The 27,492-nt window shown below is 34.5% G+C and overlaps 2 protein-coding genes across 15 annotated transcripts in view; one reads left to right on the top strand and one right to left on the bottom strand.

Moving 5' to 3' along the window:
* Nucleotides 1–27,492, top strand: part of LOC127864178 (uncharacterized) — a 677,094-nt gene that overhangs the window by 104,509 nt on the left and 545,093 nt on the right. The window lies entirely within an intron of this gene.
* The window catches only part of LOC127864190 (uncharacterized), a 174,082-nt gene that overhangs the window by 4,207 nt on the left and 142,383 nt on the right, over nucleotides 1–27,492 (bottom strand). For 2 of the 3 annotated variants that reach the window (XR_008041560.1, XM_052403895.1), the window contains exons 2-3: nucleotides 2,333–2,452; nucleotides 767–897 (exon numbers count right to left, since the gene is read on the bottom strand). The gene's annotated coding sequence lies outside the window, so the exon portion shown is untranslated. Of the gene's footprint in view, nucleotides 1–766; nucleotides 1,510–2,332; nucleotides 2,453–27,492 lie in introns of those variants that run through there. The other variant, XM_052403896.1, reaches the window with a different exon arrangement.

Raw genomic sequence — 27,492 nt, 5'->3', positions numbered from 1 at the left:
TATACTTAAGAGTACCCGGGGTACATTTGAGTAGTAACCGAGCCGACAATGACCAAAGTTAATTAAAAATAATGTTACGATTAACTCTTGTACTCAGCTGTCAAACATTTTCGTGCACGTGGAACTCATTTTGTTAAAAATAACGACATCAAGCATGAGTTGATCATTAATTATTATTGAAATTACAAGGCGTCATCGTTGACAGAGGTAATTTTCGTATAATAACGATGGTTTAAGGTAATTAATATTTGATACATTTGACACTCACTTGGGACTGATTTTATTAAAGCATTACAACTATTTTCTTTTGACGATTATTAATAAAATTGTAAATTGTATTTTTTTTTTAATTCATTAAATATATTCTTTTCAGAATGTAGTTTAATTGGACTATATAACGGACTATATAACGGTTTAGAATTATTCGGTTGTTGTTGTTTTTTATGTTAAGCAAATTCAATCCGCTTTAAAGGAAATTTGTGTTAAAAATGAAGTGTCATCTTAACGAAAATCCAGGTTAGGCGGATTTACACGGGGCCTAGAATTCCAAGAACGATGCATGTTAATTTTCATCGGGGATGGGAAAAAGGGAATTTTGTTTTTGCAGTTATATTTCCTGCCTAGCATCCGATGGATAGAAAAGTGATCTCAACATAGGTCTGGCGATCACCTGATAGCGAACAAACGATACATAAACACCCCATAGAATACCGTTTAAAGATTTATAGCGAACAGCAAACATTGACTTATGACACGTGATACTTACATCTCTGATCAACAGCGCCCCGTGCCGCGGTCCCGCTATGTGCGTCCGGTTTCTGTGGGCTCTCTCTCTGGGATCGCGGCGCATGGTGGCTGGTGGCGTCATACACGCAGTCCGGGTCCAGCTAAAGGGTACTGGGCCGAAAACCAAGAGCGAGTAACTTTTGGTACTGGAAAGGACTGATTGGCTGCTGAATTGTCAGCTTACTTCCCCAAACATAGTTTTTTTTAAATAACAAAATCGTGATAACAAAATGAGGTATATGTGGTGTTTGTTATACCGTCGAGTTTGCATAAAAATTGGGAACATGTCAAAATATACAAAACAATGAAATGTATGAACATGGCAGTATTTTATTTATTTACTTGTAGTTGCCTGCACTAAACAGTATAATTTATCTGTAAGTTATTATGTTTAGTTTTATATATCGCTCAATCAATTGCGACAAATCCTACAGACTGACTGATTAAAGTAATCGCAGCGGTTATTTCCTGTTTGCTGCTCGAAAGCTGCTTCGTGCGTGTCGTGTTTTTTTTAATTGTGAGCGGTTAGAATGCATGTATATTATTTGCAATCAACACCCTATAACGTATGTCATTAATGTTGTCTAGAGCCGTACTTGCTGTACTTATTGAAATAAAAAATATTTGTCAGAAACTAATAATCGATAAAAATGACGTCATCGCATGTTGTTGTTTTTTATAAGAAAGGCAATGTGTTGAACTGAAACATGCTCGGAACCAGTGACATATCTGAATGTGAACATGTCGAATTTGTCTAAATTACAAGGTATGCACCGATTTCTGAAGGGGAACGGCGAAGCAGGCATACGACTTAATTCAATGTTTTAATTCAAAAGCTTTGCGCAATCCAAAGATTCTTCATAACACAATTGTAAAATGTGCCCCATCAAAACGAACCAGCAAAATAAATAAAAGCATATTTATTATTAACATTACGAAATTTCCTTAGGTGTTCAACAGGTACCTTGGTCATGTCTTATCAAATATTGTACGGACAATTACAGTGACGGCTTAATTGTATACTCACCGTTAATAGACATCAATCATAAATATTATTCTTAACTAAAGGGAATGTAAACTATTGATAGGAATTTAATAGAGTTATTGAAAGAAAAGTTATCAAAGAGGTTAAGACGTATTATTGTACTTCATCAAAAATTGCACCGTAACTAAAGATAAAACCCGCTCGGAAAAAGAGGCTTTTTGTGCGCGTAAACTCAAGTGTCGTCCATGATAAGCATGTACAGTTCGAGCAGGCTAATATGGGACGACACTTTCTGATTGAATGGCATGTTTTGTTTAAAGGCAGTAAAATAATTAGCGAACATCCAGCAAACTTCACAGGCTAATATGGGACGACACTTTCTGATTGTATGGCATGTTTTGTTTAAAGGCAGTAAAATAATTAGCGAACATCCAGCAAACTTCACAGGCTAATATGGGACGACACTTTACGCACATGCGTTAAGTCCGGTTTTCCCAGGGCTAAAATATGTATCGTATGATGTTCTATAAGACGGGCTGTATTCAATTACCGACCATTTACCTTTGCAGAGATGGACGATCTGTCAGGCCCGGCGGTAAAGGGCCGACATCGACCGGAAGTGGGCCGGCTGTCCACTTTATCAACTTCCATGTAGGAACCAGACCCGCCCTGCGCACACCACTTTGAGAATAGAAATTGTGCTTTAGTAAGGTTAAAGGGGCCTTTTCACAGATTTTTGGCATGTTATGACGTTTGTCATTAAATGCTTTATATTGCTAAATTTAAACATTGGATCTAAAAAGCTCCAGTAAAAGAAAATAATAAAATTAAAGAAAGAAAAAAGTAACCCCCAACTGGGCTCGCAACACTGATCCCTGGCGTAAAATGTTATCGCATAGACAATTCGGCCATTCGCGCTCATACATTGGGTAGTGAATTTTATACTTCAGCAATCCTCGTTGTATCACAAAATATAACGACCCCAACAAACTATTCAATTGTTTCACGTTGCAACGCTTTATAATTTTCAGGTTTTTAAAACGTCAAACAATGCATATAATGGATATTTTAAAGCATGGTAAATGTTCAGTATTAATGTTTCCGCACAAATATCATACCTACAACGAACATTTGCGAATCTGAAGCATTTTTTTTTAATTTGTCAATTTACCGAAACGTGTTAAGGCCTCATTCTAGGATTAATGCTTGTGCGTAAAGTGCCATTTCAGATAAGCCTGTGCAGTCCGCAAAGGCTTATAGGGACGACACTATCCCTTTAATTTTCGTACAGAAGAGAATTCGTTTTAACGATACAATCCAAAAAGCGGAAAGTTTAGTCACTGATTAGCTGCGGACTGCACAAGCTTAGCTGGGATCGATTTTTATGCATAAACATAAATATCAGCTTTCCGTCTCCGAGAATTAGGCTCGTCATAATCTTGTTGTGCCCTCCGCTTTCCTCCCAAAATTAGATGTGCATATAAAAATAATACCATGTTAACATCTGTTTTCAGTATAGCTGAACATCATTGCTTATTTTTTTTAATTTTATGCATATTCGTCGATTTGTTTTACATTTGAACAAAAGTTAACTTTGGAATTTCGTTGAAATAACAACTATATGACGTCAACATGATGACGTCATTATCAAATTGCGAGTCGGGCACACTTCGTTGTTCGGTTACCTGATAAGATTTCGAGTCTGGTTCGAATGCGAGGATGCTGGTGTAACCCCTCGGTAGCGGTTGATGCTTGAAGAGCTGCGCAGACTCGCGCCCAAGGGCGTGCATAGCGTCGGGGTCCGGCATGTCTCTCCCCCGCCCACCGGCCCCTGCCAAAAGTTGTAGACGGTCACGATGCTGCAGTGGACCGGGGTACGGAACGCGTACTGGGGACCTGATCTTGGAACGAAAAACATTAACATATTAAAATACAAGCGCAGATTGAGTGTTATTATACTGACATAAACTGATGCATATAACACTGGATATAGTATTTAAGTTGTAGTAGTAGTAGTAGTAGTAGTAGTAGTAGTAGTAGTAAGTAGTAACTAGTAATGTAGTAGTAAGTCGTATTATTATTGTACTAGTAGAAGTAAGTAGTAGTAGTAGTAGTATTTTTAGTAGTAGTAGTAGTCGTAGTAGTATTGAGTAGTAGTGTATAGAAGTTGTAGTAGTAGTATGACCGTTGTAGGGATCTCGTCGTCTTCTTCGTCGTGTAGTCGTAGTCGTCGCCGGAGTAGTACAGTTCGTAGTATTGGTCGTCGTCGTCGTACGTCGTCGTAGTAGTAGTAGTTCGTAGTCGCTCAGTCGTGTCGTCGTAGTAGTCGCCGTAGTCGTAGTAGTGTCTCGTCGTCGTCGTCGTCTCGTCGTAGTCGTCGTATCGCTTCTTCGTCGTCGTCGCGCGTTCGTCGTCGTCGTCGTCTAGTCGTGGCCGTCGTTGTCGTAGTCGTCGTAGTCGTAGTAGTAGTAGTCGTAGTAGTAGTAGTCGTCGTCGTCGTCGTCGTCTCGTCGTAGTCGTCGTCGTCGTCGTCGTCGTCCGTCGTAGTCGTAGTAGTAGTAGCCCGTAGTCGTCGTAGTCGTCGTCTAGTAGTAGTAGTAGTCGTTGTTGTTGTTGTTGTAGTAGTAGTAGCCGTAGTAGTAGTAGTAGTAGTAGTAGTAGTAGTAGTAGTAGAAGTTGTTGTTGTTGTTGTTGCTGTTGTAATAGTAGTAGCAGGAAGTAGTAGTAGTAGTAGTAGTAGTAGTAGTAGTAGTAGTAGTAGTAGTAGTAGTAGTAGTAGTAGTAGTAGTAGTAGTAGTAGTAGTTGTTGTTGTTGTTGTTGTTGTAGTAGTAGTAGTTGTAGTAGTAGTAGCAGCAGAAGCAGAAACAGTAGCATTAGCAGTAGCAGTAGCAGAAATAGTAGCATTAGCATTAGAAGTAGCAGTGGCAGAGGTAATAGTGGTGGTGGTGATTGTAGTGGTAACGGCAACGGCAGCGGCAGCGGTAGTAATAGTGATAGTATTTGTTGTTGTTGAAGTAGAGGTAGTATTTCGTTAATCATAATCATCATTATCATCATCATCATCACCACCACCAAAACCAACACAATCAACACTATCTCCATCATTATCCGCATCATCATCAGAATCACTTTCATTATTACCTCACACTTGTCGGCACAGAGCACTGAGATCCCGGCCAATGTCCCGACGACGTCGGTCGCACTTCATCCTCCGTCAGTACGCCTTTCTTAAGTATGAGCGCCTGGCTCGATGTCGGCATTACCTTGGTAACGGAACCGCATTTTTAAAAACCAAAAACGTTTTTTCATAACTAAAAGAAAGTCATAGATTCAAATAAATGTAGATATATTTCACTCTAGACATCGCTTCGTATATGGATAGTAGTCAATAACAATAAATAAAATGATGAAGCATTTGTAACTCTTTCGTCGATAATTTTAAGAACAATACATTCTGCATTACTGACAGCGTTTAGTTTAAACATATTTATTTTAGCTCGATTGCGTAAACTGCCCCAGGCTAATCGAAACGCTCTCGAGTCCGTTTCCAGGTTTCACTCGGTGTCTTTGGGAGATGAAGACAGAACGCTCCCACAGAAGGGAGCGAACGAGTGACCTCTCGGCGTTTCAATGACAGCGTGTAGAATGTGAAATTTTAGTAGTGACTTTTAGGCCTCTGAATCGCCCTGTGCGATTGATTTACCTCACCAGAACAAAGTTTGATTCCTGATGAATGTATTTTTTTAAATAAATATTCCCGTTATTATTGTAAAAATTTATGCATATAACAAATAATTATAAAAATAAATTTTGGTAGTAGACACGTTTAATAACAGTAAACATCAATACGATAATCCTTCATTCAAATAATGTAACCTGTATTCTAGCAATTCGTGGCTATATATTAAATTGTATTCTCGCATTTCATGGCAAAATGTTTACATATTTTCGGATAATACAATTACATGTACAAGCAAAAACTATGATCGTAAGACTTTTGGACTAAATATATTAATTAGTCATCTATTTTATTAATGATTAGTTTTAAACATTCCAAATTTCTTAAATGGTTCCGTGTCTACATTATATCATTGTGTAACGTAACAATACTTTGCGATGACGATCTATTCTGACATGCATATGTTATTATTTGATTTACAATGAAGTATAGCATTTTTTATGTGAACAAAATCGAGCTAGGTGAAAAAAATGAGGCGCACTCTTTGAAAATGGGGACTAATGAATATGCTGCGTATAGTGTAATCCCAGATGTGGACTTCACAGGCTAATCAGGGACGACTCTTTCCGCTGTTATGCAAGTTTTCGTTAAAAATGGAAAATCCAGTTTAAGCGGAAGGTGTTGTGTCTAATTAGCTAGTGCTGACAGTCTGATCTGGGACAACACTTTACGCACATGCATTAAGCGCCGTTTTCCTAGAGTGCTGGTCATATATTTATATTCAGTGAAAACACACACACAATAAAGGCAACCTGTTTCTATCAACAACCTTCGAGTACACTTTTAGACTTTTCTAATACATCACTTTATCATATCAATATAGCTCCCTTATTTTTGAACGGCTTGTGTTGAAATTTCGACCATGGATAATTCTACACATATCTGATAATACCTGAAAATTAAATTGAAATTGAAAAAAATAAAATAAAACTTACCAAATTTAAAACGTTACTTCAAAGATCAAATTCGCAAACTCGTACAACGTTAAATAATAACAATGTGAAAAGTAAAACGCATAAACTTACACGTCATAATAATTGACCGGCTTGCAACATGCCGATTGAACAGTTTCGCTCCTGAATATCCATACGAGCCATATTGTTTTTCTTTCATTACTGTTATGTTTTCCTCGTGCAAAAATTTACCTAGAATTATGATATTGAAATTAAATCGGAATAACATGTATATCGCCATTTACAACAATTGTTGATTTTTCTAACGCAATACTTTTTAAAACTAACATAGCTCAGTAATGAGTGAATATATTTATTTGAAATTTCACATGTGATCATTTGACTACAATATGTGCAAGCTAACGATAAAATCATTCATCCGTGACGATCAGACGCTTTAACAAGTGAGAAAGGTAGTCTGTAAAATACAAAGTGCGCGATTGCGCTCCTGAATATTCATACGAGCTTTATTGTTTTGTAAATTAATTTTATGTTTTCCTTATGTAAGAACCCTCCTAAAATAATTAAATTTAAATAAAAATAGAATTAAATTGCGTTTCAACATTTCCACGTGCAAAAAAATGGAACCACACCTAGCCCACGTGCTGGAAGCACGTGCATTATGTCCAGTTGTCCCAGTTTTGTATGTTTTATTATTGTGTGTATTAAGAATCCGATTAGATTCTACATAAAGCATCAGATCGTAAACACACTAAACATAAACTTTGAACAAGAAAATGTTAACCGAACAAAATGCCAACAAACCGCATAGCAAATCGGAAAATATATCTGGATTTTGTCACGGATTCTAGATTACACGGATAAGAAACGGGACCGTTACGCCAAATATCTTGTTGTGTCTAAGTCACGTGACCGTGTCGTAACTATCGATCTTTTATCGAAGCGCCGAGGTTATAAATTTGATGTACCCACTCACGTATTTTGTTAAATTATAGTTTCATTTCTAGGCCGATTTTGACAAATTATATATCATTAGAAAGCTTACGTAACGTAGTTTTCAGATATATCAATATATATTAAGTTTTTCTTCTGATTTCGGCAGCCCGGCGAGTTATAACTTTAACTTTTGCAAATAACATACCGTTTTGAAGTTTTAGAATCTAGATTTACGGTTGACATGTTCGTTCTTTATACCGATTTGTAGCGTTTATATTTGGAGTTCAGTTTTAAAAATAACATCTTGCTTAGGAGAATAGAATTCTGTATACGATAGAAAAAAAATTGTTTAAAAACGAAAGTAATTAAGGAATGAAGGCGGGAAAATGTAGCGCGCGTTCCTAACGCACTGAACTGATGCTACGGTCTTGGCGATTATGCTTTTGTTTAGATACCGGCCATTGAATTTCCTTTGCCATGATTATTATATTTTTTATGAAATATATTGAAATATTTTGTTCTAGAGACATATCCATAAAGCTAAGTATTAATGAAGCTTAATAAATTTACGATTTCAGCTCTTGATTATAACACAGAAAGGGTGTTAATTTTATGATGAAACAGCGTATACAAATGTATAGCGGACCCTCTTGATATTTTTCGGCTTTGCATACTTCAAATATAATGGGTGTCAAAACATTCATCGTTTGTTGTTTATTATCAAAAAGGTAATTATGTAAAATTATATGAAAGGTTATTAACCATAAATTATCAATTAATTAAAATTATTTAAAGATTCTTGAAAATCACGGTCAACTGTCTATGCATGTATATTGAAATATCTTTATAAGTTAACAGAGTTATAAATATATAGAATTCTAAATTAAAACTCTGTATTATTTGTATTTTTCGGAAAGATTATTTAACCCCGTTGTGGTCAAATGAGAATGCTGTTTTTAATTATGTTGTTCCGTACACTACCATACAATCTTTATAGGACTACGAAATGACGGAGTTTTTTTACCGGTACCCGCTAAATACGTTAAATGTTAAGTATTAGATTTTTTAAATGTTTAAATTGTACATATATAGGTATTAAGCACTTATAATTATTGTGATTTAGCTGGCTGACATCTATACAGTATTTAGTTTATGGCAATCTGTATGGGCAGATGACTATAAATGTTTTCAATACGCTACATATCTTATAAACGCAAAATTGAGTATTTGGCGTTACATTACTCCAAGAAATGACCACTAATACCACGAGAAGACATGGAGGTATCATAAAAAGTGTAATCTGACCAGACATTGCCACCTGTGGTTAGGGACCAATATACGAGTATAGGTCCCTGCTGTGGCGTATGACACCATAGTGTTATTTAGTATTGGTCGGCACAGTATCTGATCATAACGAGATAATTGGTTTGTGCTGAACACAGGGGCAATAAAACCACAGATCTATCAATAAACAAGATTATTGAGATATCTTTTTTTGAACACCGCGATAAAAATGCTCAAACCATGGACTCTAGATTACACGGATAAGAAACATGGCAACATTCTCAGAATCATCACTGCTATATGTGTAATCACCTAACAATTCGTCTAAAAATAATTTATATATTTGAGTTGAAGACGATGTACTGTTGTTTAAGTCTGAATAAACTATCTGTCTGCCTGTCTAAATCCAGGCCGTCATCGTCCCGGTGAAAAAAAAATCTGATTTTCAATAGTTGGACATGATGCCCTGATGTCAAAATACGAAATGACCCGCGTAACACGGACCGTGATTTTCAAGAATCTTTAATAAATTGATAATTTAAGGTAAATAACATTTCAAATAATTATACATAATTACCTTGTTGATAATAAACAGCAAACGATGAATGTTTTTGACACCCATTTTATTTCAAGTATGCATGCAAAGCCGAATAATATCGAGAGGGTCCGCTATATACGCTGTTTCATCATAAATTTTACACCCTTTCTGTGTTATAAACAAGAGCTGAAATCGTTAATTTATTAAGATTCATTTATAATAAGCTTTATTGATATGTTTCGTGAACAAAATACTACAATATATTGCATAAAAAATATAATAAGATGGCAAAAGAAATTCAATGGCCGGTTTCTAAACAAAAGCATAATCGCCAAGACCGTAGCATCAGTTCAGTGCGTTAGGAACGCGCGCTACATTTTCCCGCCTTCATTCCTTAATTACTTTCGTTTTTAAACAAATTTATTTTCTATCGTATACAAAATTCTATTCTCCTAAGCAAGATGTAATTTTTAAAACTGAACTCCAAATATAAACGCTACAAATTAGTATTAAGTACGAACATGTCAACCGTAAATCTAGATTCTAAAACTCCAAAACGGTATGATATTTGCAAAAGTTAAAGTTATAACTCGCCGGGCTGTCGAAATCAAAAGAAAAACTTAATATATATTGATATATCTGTTTACTACGTAACGTAAGCTTTCTAATGATATATAATTTGTCGAAATCGGCCGAGAAATGAAACTATAATTTAACAAAAGACGTGAGTCAAAATGTATAACCTCGGCGCTTCGCTGTACGCTAATCGTAAAAGATCGATAGCCACAACACGTTAAAACGCGCGGTGGTAAAACGTAAAATGTGTATTTCTTGTGTTTAACTCGCTATAAATCCATTAATAACAACGGGAATATACTAAAAGTTATATTTTTTTGAAAGAGGAATTAATAAGCAACAAGATAACGTATAAACCAATAAAATCGGATGAATAGTTTTTGCATAAGATTGAATTTACTACAGTAAGGGTCAAATACTCGATTCATCTCCTGTCAATATACACTCCGTGATTTTGTATAGATGTGTGCTTGTAGCATATATCCTTTGTAGACTTACCTCATAATGCCGTTGCATTAAATCGGTATGTTGGGTATTCCGCACGTCCCCAACTTTTTTGAAAACGGCCATTAGAATTGCGCTGCGCTGTGGGTAAACGGGGCTTAATGCATGTGCGTAAAGTTTCGTTCTAGATAATCCCGCACAGGCTAATCACAGACCGACTGCACAGGCTAATCTGGGACGTCGCTTTACGCACTTGAATCAATACCAGTTTTTCCAAAGCGAGGCAAAATTCAACATACACCGATTTCAAGGTGAATAGCAGGTATCACCGAACGTGAGTATCGACGATGTAAATACACGACAAATGTGGCGTAATAAAACCTACCCAGAAAAAAGAACAGATGGTTCGCAATTTTGCAGTCACCATTTAATTAAACATACCTATACATGTATTATAATATTAAGGGGCCTTTTCACGTTTTGGTAATTTGACAAATTACAAAAAATGGTTTCAGATACGCAAATGTTCGTTGTAGTTATGATATTTGTGAGGAAACGGTAATACTGAACATTTAACATGCTCTAAAAATCCAATATTTGCATCTTTTGACGATTTACAAACCTGAAAATAATAAAGCGTTGCAACGCGAAACGATTTACTAATTTGGATAGTTCTGTTGTTGTCGTTATATTGTATGACACTACGAGGATTGCAATATGAAGTATAAAATACATCATTCATTTTATGAGCACGGATGGCCGAGTGGTCTAAGCCTTAGACTTTTACTCCTGGTGTCAGTGGTTCGAGCCCTGTTGAGGGTTTCTTTTTTTTATTATTATTCTAGTTTTTTATTGCAGCTTTTTAGATCCAATGTTTAAATTGATCAATATAAAGCATTTAATGGTGAACTTAAATACATGCCAAAATCTGTGAAAAGATCCCTTCAAATCTCATTTCAGTTGAGACCGACTCAACTTGCCGTCTCGACTAAAATATTATTACTTGTTAAAGATGTAAGCAACGTTCTTCAAAAGGAGGTTAGATTTATAACCTTTTGCGGGAAATCGTCTACCAATCTAACACGAAAATAAACAGTTTTCAGATGAAAAGGTAACATTCTGTTACTTTTCTTATTGATAAAACTACTAGTGGGTTGCTTCGGTACACAAATACGCGTTCAATTGACTGACGGCTTCGTATACGTTCAATTTATGTTTGATGTTATTTTACACTAACTCAAATGCCAATGCTGCCATAGAGACCCATAATGAAACGGGCGGCATTGTTTTCCAGATAGATACGACACAAATAACATGTACCATTAGATATTACACATCAATCAAATGAGGATTGATACAGTAAATACTGTTTACAAATATATTCTATACGGATGAAGGATTCTTAATATGATAATATGTGCTACCTAATTTACGTGCAAAAGCTTATTTAATGTTTGATAAAGATAACACAGGTAATATATGTCTGCACTAGTGCTGCAACAATACGCCAAAAACCGTATTGCAATATATTGTCAGTTAAAAAACCCGTATTGCAATATATCGCAATATATTGCTCACTTGTACCAAAATTATAACTTGCCAATTATCCGATAATCCCGAATATTCCAGTTTTAAAGCAAATTTTGGTAAATATTTACTATATGCTGGTAAATATGCTCAAGAATAACAAGACACACAATCATTCGCAACTTTTCTTATATATCAAATACATTTTGGCATTTGTTACTATTTAAAGATGTGATGAAATAACGTCCAACCCAGGCATTTTTTTTCCACTGAACACGCTTAATTCACCTGACGTGATGTTCCCATTTTTATACAACACAAAATACACCCATACTTTCCATGCGATGTCCTACATGTCTGTATCATTTTCGCGCGCTCTTTATTGAGACAAAGGATAAAGCACTTTTTATTTGACGCTATATTTTTTTATTGTCACTTTAGCATTAAAATTTTGAAGCGTATTTCCGAAATTTGGATTACAAATTTAAAAATGCTCAATTTAGAATCGAAAGGAAACATTTACAGCTGTGCGCAATTAATTCAACGATAATCTGTTCAAAAGCATCGAACGAATGCTCCGATGTAACAATGTTACTCCGTATAATATACTTTTCAGAATGCTATTTTAACGAAACAAAAAATTACACTGCTTATTTTGTTTACCTTGTTATCATTATTTTGGATGGCTTTTCTGGACGAAATGTGAATTAATTTTTGTAAAATTTTTGTACCGGTATGATGAAAAGCGTATCGCAATACAATATGCAGATTGCGTATTGCGATATATACCGATATACCGGTATATTGTTGCAGCACTAGTCTGCACATTATCATGCAACAAAACATTCAATTTCTTTACAAAACAATATGTAATTTAGCAAAACAATAAAATATAATTTGTTTAAATCTTAAACAAGTTTATGAAGCTATGCTTTTTGTATAGTAACCCCTTGTACTGTTTTCAAACTCTTAAACATGTATTTCATTTTTTGTTTCCATTTTTTAAAAACAATGTTAGAATTTAAAAAAATAAAATAAAAATCTCGCGAAACTGTGTTTTATTGATGTTTTCCATATGCAGGGATGCCATTTATGTTTTAGGGCAAGATTATTTCTAAAACGATTTTATTTAACTTAAGCATAAAAAAGAAAGGTGCCGTACTTCATTATTTTGGTCCCATGTCTAAATCATTAACCTCGTAAATGTATCCCCTGCATATGTAAATGAAAAACTTTTTGTACTTAATTAATATTAATAAATATATAAATGCAACAATGCTTGCGGGAGTGTTTGCGTCTATCTTGAAAGAAGTGCAAAGACCTCATTCACTGCGCAAAATTACACAGACCAGAAATATCACCTTTGGCTTTGGACACAATACTCTTTGCATATCTTCCGCACTGTTGGAGCTTATGTCATGAAATGTGGTAAACTTATTGTATTTTTCTGAATCCTCAGGAATTAACAGTTGGTAAAAACTATCGCTTATGGCATACACAGATTGAACATTACTAGGTTGGTGCTAAGGAGAAAATACTAGTAGCAAAAATTTAGGTTTATGATGAAGACCCACATTATAAGCTTAACGCTAAATATATGAGTGTACCTGTCACTTTATGTGTGAGACAAAAAATAAACAACAACATACTTATTATCACAAATTTACTGTTATCAACAAGAATTGTTTTACCAGTAAATATTTTACCAAACCATATTTAAAAAAAATATAATCAAATATTTTTCACCTGAATTTAATTACATTATTTTTTTTATTTTCATTTCATTTAATTCATTTTCATGTTTTGAAAGTAAAGATACTCAGTCATTATGGAATGTGGCATTAAACATATAGACAGCAGCTGCGTATTGCATGTGAATGAGGCAGTTTCCACATGAATATGATTATAAAATAACAACCCGATTATTAAACTGCATGTACATCCCAATTGATTAAAGTCAAGTTTTTGTATGTTCAAGCTCATTAACAAAATAACACATTCAGTATGTTCATTTATACCCTTATCTTCTCGCCCTTGTTTTTGTGCACTCAACACATATAGTATTAGACACAAACTGTTATGAGTTTGCATATATTCCGTAAGTTCCTACCACGTGTTTGTTAGTTAAAAAACACGCTCAGTCATGGCACTAAATGTCAATGAGTTGACTTCATCAAAGATGTAGAACCAAAAGAAATACTCCACTCATCCAGTACGCCTTCTATGAAGAAATAATAACAAGCAGTCATCAAATAAAATGAATACCGTATCCTACACTTTCGCTTCTTATATGGTCTTCAAAAGTAAGTAATCAGTAGTAATCAGAGACAGTTGACAAGACTAAACGTCTGCTTTTCGCTTATTTGCAATTTTTTCAAAGTGTCAGCATAATGTGCAAAATAATAATGGTAATACACAACATGGTCTCAGGTGTGTCAAATGAATTTTTAAGCAAGGATTATTAATTATAGGTATATATTATATTTAAGCAAAAATTAAAATTCATTTATATAATAAACAAGAAATCCGATACTTAAAAACAACTTAGTAGATATTGTTTAATGTACAATGTATTACTCAAAGTCATCATCACACAATGAGACAACACAATGGTCTCTAAACAGAGTGTGCTTTTTAATTGATGCATACATTTAATGAATAAATTCTAGTAACAGAAATACAGAAACAAACGTCTAGAGCTGCCTGGGAACTATCATTTTTAATATCAACAATTCATTTGACATGCCTGATTGCAAATTGTTAATTTCACTATTTTTTCACATTGTTTTCACACCTGATATTTGTTATGCTGTATATTCTTTTTGCTTACAGACATACAGAGTCTCTTCACAATAATTTCAGTTTCTTTAAAGTCCACTAAGGTTGAACATAACAGAGTCACAATTGCTAATGTTTCAGTCCCGGTCAAGCTTTATAGGTCCAGAATTGCTTCGTTGTTGAGTACAAAGCATGCAGTCAGTTTTGCTCAGCAGAATGCTGCATGGAATGTGTGAAGTCCAGCATTTGACAATGCAGCTTCTAAAAGAAAATCAAAAAGAATCTATATGAATTAGTCTATTTCCAATGTGTATGTAAGCACAGTTTGATTTTTTAAAGTTTGAAACAGTTTGGTACGAAAATGATCGAGTATGAGTCGGAGATGCAATATTGTTTACAATCACAACGTAACTTAATACATCACAAAAGAAAGGGTCTTGAGAATAATCACGTAGAATATACTCAATAAATAACTCCAAAACTTAATAAAATGATAACTTTTATGTTCCATTAGTTTGACTGAATAATAATGACCTTAAATTTAAAATCGGCGAATTTTTGTATGTGCCGAAAACAGTTCCCATGTTATCAAAGGTAATCTTTAGCAATATAACATGTATATAAATTGATGTTTATGACATGTAACCAAACGCAATATTTTAATTGAATAATGACTTACCAATCGAGTGCATTCCATTTATTTATTAAATTTCAACAATGTAAACATCCACCAGAGTATGTCAGTTTCAATTTTTACTTCTTAATGACGTATCGACGAAAGCAGTGACGTCACACAGACATGTATAGTTGTCGACGAAAGAAACGCGGCCGTTCATGTTGTGAACAAATTAAACTTTTAAACAATTGTTTATTTATGTAAAGGGATAATATTAACTATAGAATATTGGTTTTTAATTGAAGAAGTTAATTCGAAACTAATCTTATTCGGTTTTGTAAACCGGAAGTACGCAAATAATTTAGACGGGTTATCTTTTTTAAGATTTTGTTAACAACATCTAGAGCAATTTTCAATTTGCAATGCATTATGGGAAACAGGAAGTGTCACACAGGGAGGCAAACAGACGTATTTTGATCGTAGAAAGTCATAATACAATAACATAGAGTACGATTCGCTTCTTAATAATTACTGCCATGCCGTATTATTTCACGAGGAATGCATCTACGTGTCATATAGCGTTTGTCGAAGTGCCTATGTGCTCCAGCGCTCTATGATTTTCCATCGCGAAAATAGGTGACGGCAGAAATTATTTGACTTGTATCCCTATAAGGTAATGTCTCTTTGTATTTCAGAAAAGTGATACAAATAAACGGTCAACGCCCGCTTTGCGGGCTTTTGCCCGTATTAAAAATTACTCCTATAAATATGAGGTCGATTTACATCGACCTCATATCGTTTAACGTTTTTTTGCAATAGCATCGTTCCGACATGAATTCATGTCGGAAGCTTTAACGGCATCAAATTCATAATATGATTATAGGTGCTACCTAATTTACGGGCAAAAGCTTTTAAAGTTTTTTTTCATAACCATGTATTTTTAATAAATACATGGACATGATTGTGTTCAAAATATTATAATTGTTGCAATAATTTAGTAATGCATCCAAAAAAATCAATCTTAAAACGTGATACATGTTCCAAGCTTAAAGATCTAGCATCTTATTTTTAATTTTTTTTCTAGCCACAGAATTTATAGCTGGTTCGGTGTCTGTGGTTTAGTGGATGGGGTGTCTGCTAACTGACTTAGTCACTGGGAGGTTTCTGTATTGAACCCTTTAGTGGGAGCATTCTTTAGATAACCCTAAAGACATACTATACCCATTTGGGTTGAGTCAAGAAGACCTACAAGTTAAAAAGAGAAATGTACGGCAAAGTACAATAATTGTACGTCGACATAAATATAAAATACACTTCAAAGTATATATTTGTACGTCAAAGTACAATTTGTACTTCGACATACATGTTTGTACTTCTACGTACACATTTTCTGAACAGCCAATCAAAACACTAGTCTCTTGAGCCGCTTTTCCTTCAGATTTATTCATAATAAATGTTTAAAATCTCTTTTTTAATTGAGGAAAAAATGAATAAAAATATCAGAATGGCAAAAAAACAACAAATAGAAGTTTAAAGTATTTAATGCATTGAAATAGATTATATACAAATTTGAAGAAGATTCAATTGTTACCTTTTTAAAATTAAAATTATTCAGCATATTGTGAGTATTTATTGATCATGCGGGGCGGAGTATCACGACCGTCCAGCGCATTACTGTGTAGGAAATTCCCAACGGTAACCAAACAGTTACAAAGCATTAACGGGATAAATAATGTATTATAACCTCCCCGTTGGTCGTATTTTGTGATAACCATAACTTGCATAAGTCAGAGGTTGATTCCGCCAAGCCAGGTCAATAAATACGCACAATATCTATGAGTTAGCAGTCGATAGTCGCATAATTTGGTATTAATTATAATACTAATTATGTTTAATAAATACCCACAATATCTATGAGTAAGCGGTCGATAGTCCCATAATTCAGTATAAATAATAATAATAATAATAATGTTCAATGTCAAATATCTCTAAAAGCAACAGACGTAAGGTGTCTTCTGATTGGCTAACACTCAAGGGTCGGTGAAAATTGTACGTCGAAGTACATTTCTTGTTCTACCTAGTACTTCTTGTAGACTTTCGACGTATTTACGGCTGTACGGCCCTTATCTGGAGCTCTGTCTATAGTCACAATTTGAATGCAAATATTAGAATGCATCATGTTATATCATCCATATTTTTTTATTTAAACATTCAAATAACACATAACACAGTACATATATAAAAAGGTATGTGGTATTGTGTGGAGATACCAAACACTTCACATCATTTATTTGCACATAAAATAATAGTTACAAAATAAGTAAAACTAATACACTGTCATCAACCTACATTTCAAGAATATTAACGTATATGAAATTACAAAGTGGTGTTATTGTATTACCTTTTACAAAATTAACATTGCTGGTTTTGTATTAGCCTTAAAACATTTATCATGGATTGACAAGTAACAACCAATTTATTAATTACACAATAGAATGGAAACCATATTAATTGCATTATGCATTTACTAAACCAGCTATTTGCTACTGTTTAGAATTACACTATCTTACTAAAAATGATCACAGGTACATACTGTAGTGCTTTTACATACTTGAGGTAAGTTTTGTATTACTAGTTTGACAACTATCGGCAGACACTTGTCGATATACAGACAAAATTTGCATGGGAACTTTCATATTTTTTCAGCATAATTGCCTTCAAATTGTTAATTTAACAACCCTTTGACATTGTTTGCACATCTGATCTTATTATACCATAGATGATTTTTGTTTATAGATAGACATATATAGACTTTTCAAAGTTCTATAAAAGTTCACACATGTTCCATCCAAGTAAACCAACAGAACCAATAAAAATCACCACAGATAATAACAGATGTGTATAGCTTGGAAATTATGATAGTTCAGGAATCCCTCCTTTGTTGATTTCTGTAAACCAAAACTGTCAGTTTTGCTGGATAGATAGGCTTGTATGAAGCCCAGCTCTTGCCTTCGCAGAACAGCTTCTCAAAAAAGGAAAACCAACAAATATCTTAAAATTTGATCAATAACGCAGACAATTTATAAGTGTCTTGTTTTTTGTTGATTTCGAATCTGGCAGATTTTTTACGTAAGATTGTTGTACGAAAATCCAATGGTATTGGATTTTGTGGTTTGAGGCCTTAACTAATTATAGAGATATGTAACCTTTCGGGATATCGGTAAAGTGCGAGCAGACGAGGTGTAAATACGTTAAAAATTAAAGCTAAAAGACTAAAAAGTTAGATCGGAATATCTTTAAAATTTGAAAATAAATGTGTTTCTGGTGGATAACAACGACAACTTACCAGAATATTGCTCATGATCACAAGTAAAAACTTCTTTCTGAGAGCGAATGGAAAATGCGTCACAAATTCTGACAAATAAACAGTAGGGTGTCGTTATTGAAATACTGCGAGAATACTGGAAGAATAGAGATGCCAGCTATAATGTTTAAAACAAATATTTTTTTAACAAGCCTTTGTGATTTGTCAGGATAATAATAACAATAAGATATCGAAAAGATCAAAGCAAATAAATTCGACAGAAATCTGAGATTCGACAATATATTAAAGACGGGTTATGTTCACCTAAATTGTGTTTGGTAAAGACACTGAAGACACTGGCTTATACCCACTGAAGAAGAGCATTCAGGGGAGATAATTGAGTAATGACTTAATTTTGGAACGGTTGCGAAGAAAAAAAAATGCGAGAATATTTAGTGTTATTCGCTACACAATTATGATGTCATTGATATAACAGGTTTTTTTTGGCCCGATTTTATAGCCAAAATACGACTATGTTCCCAATCCCAAAAGATATACTTTTTTCCCAAAATGTGGCAAAAAATTCCCAATTTCCAAAAAAAAGAATAATATTTTTTTTATATTTTTTTTTATAGATTTTTTAGAAAGAAGTAAAGAAGTGTTTTATGCGTATTTTATCTCAATTTTAATTCAATTACAACTAACAAAGTATTTTATGATTTTGTTCTTTTAATTTTAATGATTATAAAGTGTTATATCAAATTTAGTATTTCCCTAATAAGTGGACTTTTCGTTTGGAAAAAATGGCTAATGAATTAATTTTCCCAATTTCATGAAAATGCCGATAAAATTCCCAATCCCAAAGCCATGGGCTATCTTCCCAAAAAGTGGAAAAAAAACCTGTATAACTTTTCCTAAGGTATGCATTTACATGTGATTTAGCATATGTCAAAGTGTTTTTGATTTGTTCAAGGCCATAAATAGCATCGTGAAAATAAATGTCGCGAGGCAATTTTTTTTGAGACGTATCCATATGTGGTATTCTCATGTAATGTTAAGTCTAAATTCCCATATGTATGAACGGTCAACGCCCGCTTCACGGGCTTTTGCCCGTACTAGTGGGTTGATTCGGTACACAAATACGCGTTCAATTGACTGACGGCTTCGTATTATGTTTGAGGTTATTTTACACTAAATCAAACGCCAATGCTGCCATAGAGACCCATATAGTTGCAATAATTCAACTATCAGCTTTATAACCCAATGGGTTGCTGATAGTTGCAATGCGCTCTCTCTTGGCCATGGGTGCAAAATGTTATCAACAATGCAAGGGTTAAGGAACACTGAAACTGCAAGATCTTATCAAAGTTTACCTGTCTAAAGGTCACAATATACTAAATAGTTTCCCTATAATTCAATGTAAAAGCGACAACGTTGAGCGAAAATAAATTCAACATTTTGAACATAGAGACCCCCATAACCATACCTTTTCTTAAAGGCCATTCTAAGCGGAATCGATTTATGCCATAAAAAAGATATGTCATGTTCAAACCAAAAAAGAACTTGACGCTAATCAAAATCGACTGTTTTTGCAACTGTTTTTCGGCCGTTTCTTAGTGGAATGTAACCTTTTTCAGTGCAAGGCTTTACTTAAGTCTCCAAGTTCATCATATTTCAGGGATTCGGTGGTGAACACCTATTTATGCCCTACCATTATCTCCGAAAGATAAAACCCGAACAATAGTTTAAGAAGTAAAACATGCCTTCGAGTCAACTATGATATTTTTTTAGAGAGTACAGCCCTACATGAAACGAGTATTTAGTATATTGTAACCTAAACCACAAACTCATGCGAATGGTACCATTTAAGCAAGCAATAATTGCTTTTTATTGACTTCGTCTTTCTTTCGTACTTTTTATCTACCATATTGGATCAGTTCGCAATTTCCCGAATTAAAGTGTCGCTGTTGGCTAGCGCATTACACCAATTGTTTGCACAACGGATGAACATCTACTCTGCTAGGTGCTATGGGTCGGTATTCACCGACGTTTTGGTGAAAGTCTAAATTATAAACACAAACTTAAGAAAATAAATCAATCGAAATAACATTTAACCCATAATAATGGTCACAAAACGATCACATCAACATTAGAAAACTTTACTTCATCAATGAAAATAGCCTGTTAAAATGAATACATCTACATTGAACATTGAAACAAGTCTAACACGTCAAATGAAAAATATGCTACCATATTAATTGGTTCTTGTCCCAACGCTGTGTATCCCCAATGACAAAGTACTTTGGCAATTATAATTATAAATATCAACAATGTCATGCACAAATGTTACTACCTGCCAGTAAACAGTGAAATAAGCACTACTAGTACTATTCAGTGTAAGTGTTAATTATAGACATACATTTACTAGAAAAAATCAATCGAAATAATGCTAAACCCATGATAATGGTCACAAAACAATCAACATAAAGAGAACTTCATAATAGTTTGTCCGGACACGCTCCAAAACATGTACAGCTTCGTGAGCATCTGTTACAACAAATACACAACTGGCAAACACACACTTCACATGTGTCATCTTGACAACCATCGCCTTGGGCAGGAATAGGATTCATGTCTTTAGTTCTTAGCTCCTTCAGAACAGTACGTCTGACGCATTCCGTCCCATTCACCATGGTCTTCATAGCGTCATGGCAATCCGTTATGGACCGCGGGTACGCGAAAACTAGAGCAAGAGCGGGATCTCCATCGCTACCGGCTCTGCCAGTAAGACAGGATAGAGCGCGGTGCGCCCCAGTGGACCACGAGCCACACGTCAGGAATGTCGATCTACCATCACAGAAAATAAATGTCATTGTTGAGTATCAAGATTTACCTTTTTTTTAAATAAAAATACATACTCATGTTTTAACTTTGTACGATATACAAGTTTAATTTATATGGTATGAGCGTGATTGAGCAAAATTGAATAAGAGAAACTTTATTAACTAAGTAAATAATAGTTTTATTGAGAAAAAAATGTCGAAGTGAGTTATAATCATTGTGAAAGTAACTTACTCCAAGCCCAAAGGCGACTGTTGCCACAACAACGCTAACTCTTCCGGCCCGGAAATCATTTAGAAATCCTCTCCTTCGTGGCGTCCGTTGTTGAAGATGTAAACATTTCAACAACGCGGTTGTAGCTACGGTGCTCCCCGTCGTAAGACGTGTCACCGAGTTGAATAACCAACCATGACCACACTTGATATACACACCTGTACGACCTGAAATCGCAAAAGGAAGATCTTTTTGACATACATGTAATATAAGATTTTTTTTTATAGGAACACAGACATAGAAAAGCATAGTACATTGTAGTTTACCCAATTACAAAGATCTTCACACTATTGTACATCATACATAAATTTTAAACAAACAAGCCAACATTCTGATTAAAACAGAATTGAATTGAATTAAAATTACACACTTGCAGAATATTATAGTCTTGACCAGTGTGGGTGTTGTCTGAAACTGTTGCAGCAACCACACCAGCTCTTCCTCAGCGTGATCAGTCGATTTCTAACCGCCAGTCGAATATTCGGTCTGAAGATTTTATCATACAAATAGTATCATAATTATAATAGTTATAGCGTTGTATTTAATTATCTGGGTACACTTTTACTAATTTAACTACTAACGCAAATATCTGACGTACACAGGGAGTTTAATTAAATTGTATGTTATTTATTTTTCAAAGATTACTACCAATTATTATCAAACTATTAGTTAATTAAGAAGCATGGATTGTATTATAAATATGCGCACCCGATCAGAAAACGTAAGTAGCTTCTTTAAATAGTTCCCAGATAATTTGAGGAATTGCCTTTCCACTAACATAGTGGCTTTCACCACCAGGGGATTAGGATGGAGTGACGAAGAATATACAGAAAACCAATCTTAGGACTTGTATTGCGAAATGTCGTTAACTTGAACACAAAATCTTAATTAGTCTTAATTAATGCATGACAATGTTAAAGGCATGAGTTAAAAGCACACCTGGAAGGTGACATGAAAAAAAATGCAGGAGGTGAAATGGAAGTGTTTTTTTTAAGCAACTTTCTTTTAATAGCGTTCTCTTAGTCGCGAGAAGGGCACGCTAGGCGCGGGAAATGTTAACTGTCAAGTGAACGTGACTCAGATCACAGCGCACGATTGGCTGACCCATTACACAAAATTGGGCAACTTATTGGCACAATTCCCCCCGATTGGCTGACCCGTTATGCAAAATGAGTCAACCAAAGGGCACAATTCCTATCCACATTGCGTTTTTACATAACTTAGAACCAATTGCGATTCATAAAACCGTTTATTAGTGGATACAGTTTTATTTATACGACGTTTGCTGTTAATTGTAATTATATAAAACTTACTGCTAAGCATTTAATATTTGCTACGAGGATTGTGGTATTTTGTCTCATTTACCTGTCGGGTAATACGCCGACGGATAACGCATCGTCGGACAACAGCAGACCTTGGTGTATATTCTGCTGTACCTTCTCTGTTGCTGTAGCAGTAACTGCAAGCAAGGGTACATCAGTTCTGTCAGGCTGCGCAGTTCCCCAATTTGTCGGAACTCTGGTCGGAAATCTTCTTCCCTAATAATGTTATACTGTAAATAAGTACAATTTATTTTTGTTTTGTAAAGTAGAATTCATGGAGTAATGGTACGGTAAACAAAGTTGACTTTTTTCAACAGATGTTGACCGAATATCCGAATATTCGTTCGGAAGGATGACCAAATATTCGAATACCGAAATCGGTATTCGTTGCCATCCCTAATAAAAATATAAACAAACAAGCACATTTGTTAAATTGATACCACACGCCACATGCTTGCAACGCCAAATTCTGTAAACAACTACTGCTTTAGATTCATACATGATACACTTAAATAAAGGTTCAATCAAATCCAAAAAGCAGTTAGAATACCAATATTATAAACATGTATTTTTATGTAAAAAGTGGCCATAACTCCATTATTGACCAATTGTTTGAGTGACAATTTGACCTTTACCATCCTCTTATCAATATGTACACTCATTCCAAGTTTAAATGAAATCTGCACAAGCAGTTCCAAGATTACTCTCCAGACACAATAGTGTGATTATTTTCAAGCAAAAAAGGCCATTACTCTGTTATTTGCAAATGAATTGCAACAGCATTTTACACACATCATTATATTATGATATATACACTTATATCAAGTTTCCATGAAATCCGTTCAAGCAATTCTGAGATATTGTTCCGGACGGACAATGCTAAAACTATATCCGTCCACCTATGGCGGTGGATAATAACAAAAAGAAAAGAGAAGCTATTTCTTAAAAGTTTTATTTATTATTATATCTTACAACAAAACAGTACTGCAAGAATGTTAAGCAAACAAACTATAATAATAACATATTAGATCAACACCATGTATAAGAGAATATGCATAATTTAAAACCCAAACATAATAAAATATAACATTTAACTGCATCATGATTCAAGATGTGAAGATATTGATACTTAATTGCATTATTATGTAAATCATAACAAAATAATCATTTATATACAAAATGAAATCCAAATGTACTGTTTTATCATTATTAAATTATAAATCTTATTGAAACTTCATCTTGTCATTATAAAGGCTACAGTATATGTGTGAATTAAAGTCAATTGTGGTCAAAAACTAGAAAACCTAGTAATGTCTTCAACAATTGGTAACCAATTTTTAGCTCGACTATAATTTATAAAATATATATAGTGGAGCTATCCTACTCACCCTGGCGTCGGCGTGAGCGTCTGCGTGAGTGTCTGCGTTAGCATTAGCGTCTGCATAATGTGTGCAAATGTGAAAGTTTTCGTACTACCCCAAATATTTTCTTTGTCCCTTGACTTATTGCTTTCATATTTTGCATACTTGTTTACCAACATGACCCCAACCTATTAACAATAGCAGACAACTCTATCAAGCATTTTGTCAAAATTATGGCCCCTTTTCCACTTAGAATATGCAGCAAATGTTAAAGTTTTCGTACTACCCCATTTATTTTCATTGTCCCTTGACATATTGCTTTCATATTTTGCATACTTGTTTAACAACATCACCCCAACCTATAAACAAGAGCAGACAACTCTATCAAGCATTTTGTCATAATTATTGCCCCTTTTATACTTAGAATGCATATTATTGATAAAACTATATTAAAGTTTGCGTACTACCCCAAATATTTCCTATATCCTTTGACATATTGCTTTTATATGTTGCATACTTGTTTACCAACATAACCACAACCTATAAACAAGAGCAGACCACTGTTTCAAGCATTTTGACATAATTATGGCCCCTTTTACTTTTAGATAATTGAACATTTTGCTTAAATTACCATAAGTTCTTTATTTATGATCACATTTTATTATTACTTTGACAAAACAACACTTACCTGAATACCACAATGGATTCCACCCAAACAAGATCCCACGCCCCTACCCAGAATCCCTTCCCCCCCCAACCTACCCCCCCCAAATTTTTATTTTTTTATGTTTTTTTAAACATCATCTAATAAATTTCCACACCTCACATTATACCCCCCCCCCTCTCACCTTCACCCCCTCTACCCCCCCCCCCCCCGATTTTTTTTGAAAGATTGTCTAATAAATGACCACACCCCACATTATACCCCCTCTCAACCCTCCGCCCCCCCACCTCCCCCCCCCCCCCCCAAAAAAAAATAATTATTTTTTCCTTTTTTATTTTTGAAAGATCTATAATAAATTATTGAATATGGACAATTTCCCCATGATGGGTTACGTTATACTGTCAAGCACTCGAATAATGGAGCGCGCTGTCCTCTGAAAGCTCTTGTTCAAATCTTATTTAATCGAGCTATACAAACATTTGAAAAAAACAAGACTCAACATAATAAGAGTTGGAACATTTTTTATCCTATGATTCATGATTTCAACGTAGTGTTTGGTATTTAATAAAGAATATAAATACAATGTAGATACAGGTATGAATTTTTGCAAAAACCTGCTTATCTTTTAGGTGCACTTTTTGCTCTAACAGGTGGTCTACTTAGTACATGTATGTAGTGAACAAAATGGATTTCTTTACAAATAATTTTACTTACAAAAATCAGATTCATTATCTCATTCATTTTTGTTTTTGTATATTCACAGTTGATGTACTGGAGACAGATTGGCCAGCCAGTGAAAGATGTTCTGTTGGTATTGAGAATAAATGGAATTCTAGCCAGACACAGGACATCTACTTACCTGTCCATGTGGAAGTGAGTGTAGTTGTTATAGTTTCTGTTGAGCAGCAGAATTAATAATTGAACTTAAATCAGATCCTGGAAATCTACTGACAAGATCCAGTGTCTAGGTGACATTGACTGGTTGGAATAGTAGTCTAGTGAGTAGTGGTAACAGAACTAAATCAAGACACTAGACATGTACGGACCTCCATTATGTCTTGGTAGAAGTGACTGCGGCTGGAATAGTTGTCAAGTGAGCAGCAGGAATTGAACTCAAGTCAGCAACTGGACCTGTACTTACCTCCAACTTGTTGAGGTGGAAGTGACTGCGGCTGGGATAGTTGTCAAGTCAAGAATTACCAGCCAAGTCTTGGCAGGTAAGATAAACTATATTTCAATAACAGCCACAGCCTCAGTGGCATGCAGCCGAATCACAGATTGCGTGCTTAACTATGGTTTAAGTTCTTAGGTATGGGATATTGTGATCCGTCATTGTCTGCTGTCAAATGTGTGTTGCCTGTCATTTCAAGTACCACTTTTGGCTTTTGACATCTTCCTTTAAACCATAGGAAAATTTGGACATGTCTTTGCAGTCCTTACCCAATTGAGAAGAAATCCCTATTTGATACTGTGTGTTGAAAATTTGTGTTGAACATTGAAGTTTAAGACAATTATATATTTATTCCAGATAAAAGTAAGTTTTTCTAAGCAATTCATTATCAAGCCTGTTATTTATCACCAGTATTAATGTGGTCAAATTATTTTGAATGAGTATTTCATAAATTCCATATATTTACCCAAACATCATGTTTATGACTTTAGTTCATGTCTAAAAGTATATTCAGTATGTATTTCAGTTTAATAAAGACACTAAGAACTTCTACAATTCCATGAAGTGAAATTAAGTAATAATTCCTGGACAAACAGAGAAGTTTGGTAAAAAATTTAATTTTGAGTTATCTCCCTTGGACTGGCATTACTCGTATATGTCACTTCCATTTCCAAATGTAGCATGATCCAACAAGGGAGGTCACATTTTGGTTGTTTACAAAAAGTGGTTCTTTATTACTTCACTTTACATGAGTCTAACTAACTTTTAAGAGCTCTTTTCTAGTTGGATTAAACAGTCTGAAATCACCCACTCCAGAAAGTCGAAACACTTATCTGACAGAACATTCAATTTCATGCTGCATGCAAGCTATTTACATCACAAAAATTGTGAACCAAAAAGATTGGAATATTTGTTTTCACTGTTATAGACAGTGTTCCTGATTGAAATCAACGTGCTATTGCTTGAAAATCATTTATTTATTGGTATACACAAGAAATGTCATTATGTGGTAGAATATTTGCAGAAATAAGAATTTTAAAAACATTTTGTGCCTGTCAACATTTTCCGATTGGTTTCGGAAGTTGCCGATCGTATTTATATACACTGTATTGATAGACATAGGCCAAAGGACAGAATATCCTTCATATTTCAAGTGTGTCGGCCTTGATATTGTCACTTTACTAAATGAGAAGCAAAATCATACATGTATCAACCCGTTATAGTCAGTAACATTAAAATATTTGGGTGCAGTCATTTGTTTTTTGTAAACCGCGACATGCTGTTTTTCAGAAAAATGACGATCTGTAATTTTCGTAACCATTGGACATTTCACATCACATAAATCTTTTCAACAGATCTTCGTAAGCAAAAAAAATAAATTATTCTTTATCAATCAAACAAAATTCAAAGGTTATTTTTTAACCTAGCTGTT

The sequence above is a fragment of the Dreissena polymorpha genome, chromosome 1 (assembly GCF_020536995.1).
Source record: "Dreissena polymorpha isolate Duluth1 chromosome 1, UMN_Dpol_1.0, whole genome shotgun sequence".
In the NCBI taxonomy this organism is placed as follows: Eukaryota; Metazoa; Mollusca; class Bivalvia; order Myida; family Dreissenidae; genus Dreissena; species Dreissena polymorpha.
Note: the sequence above shows the minus strand (reverse complement) of the source record. Positions and strands in the feature narration are given on the sequence as shown.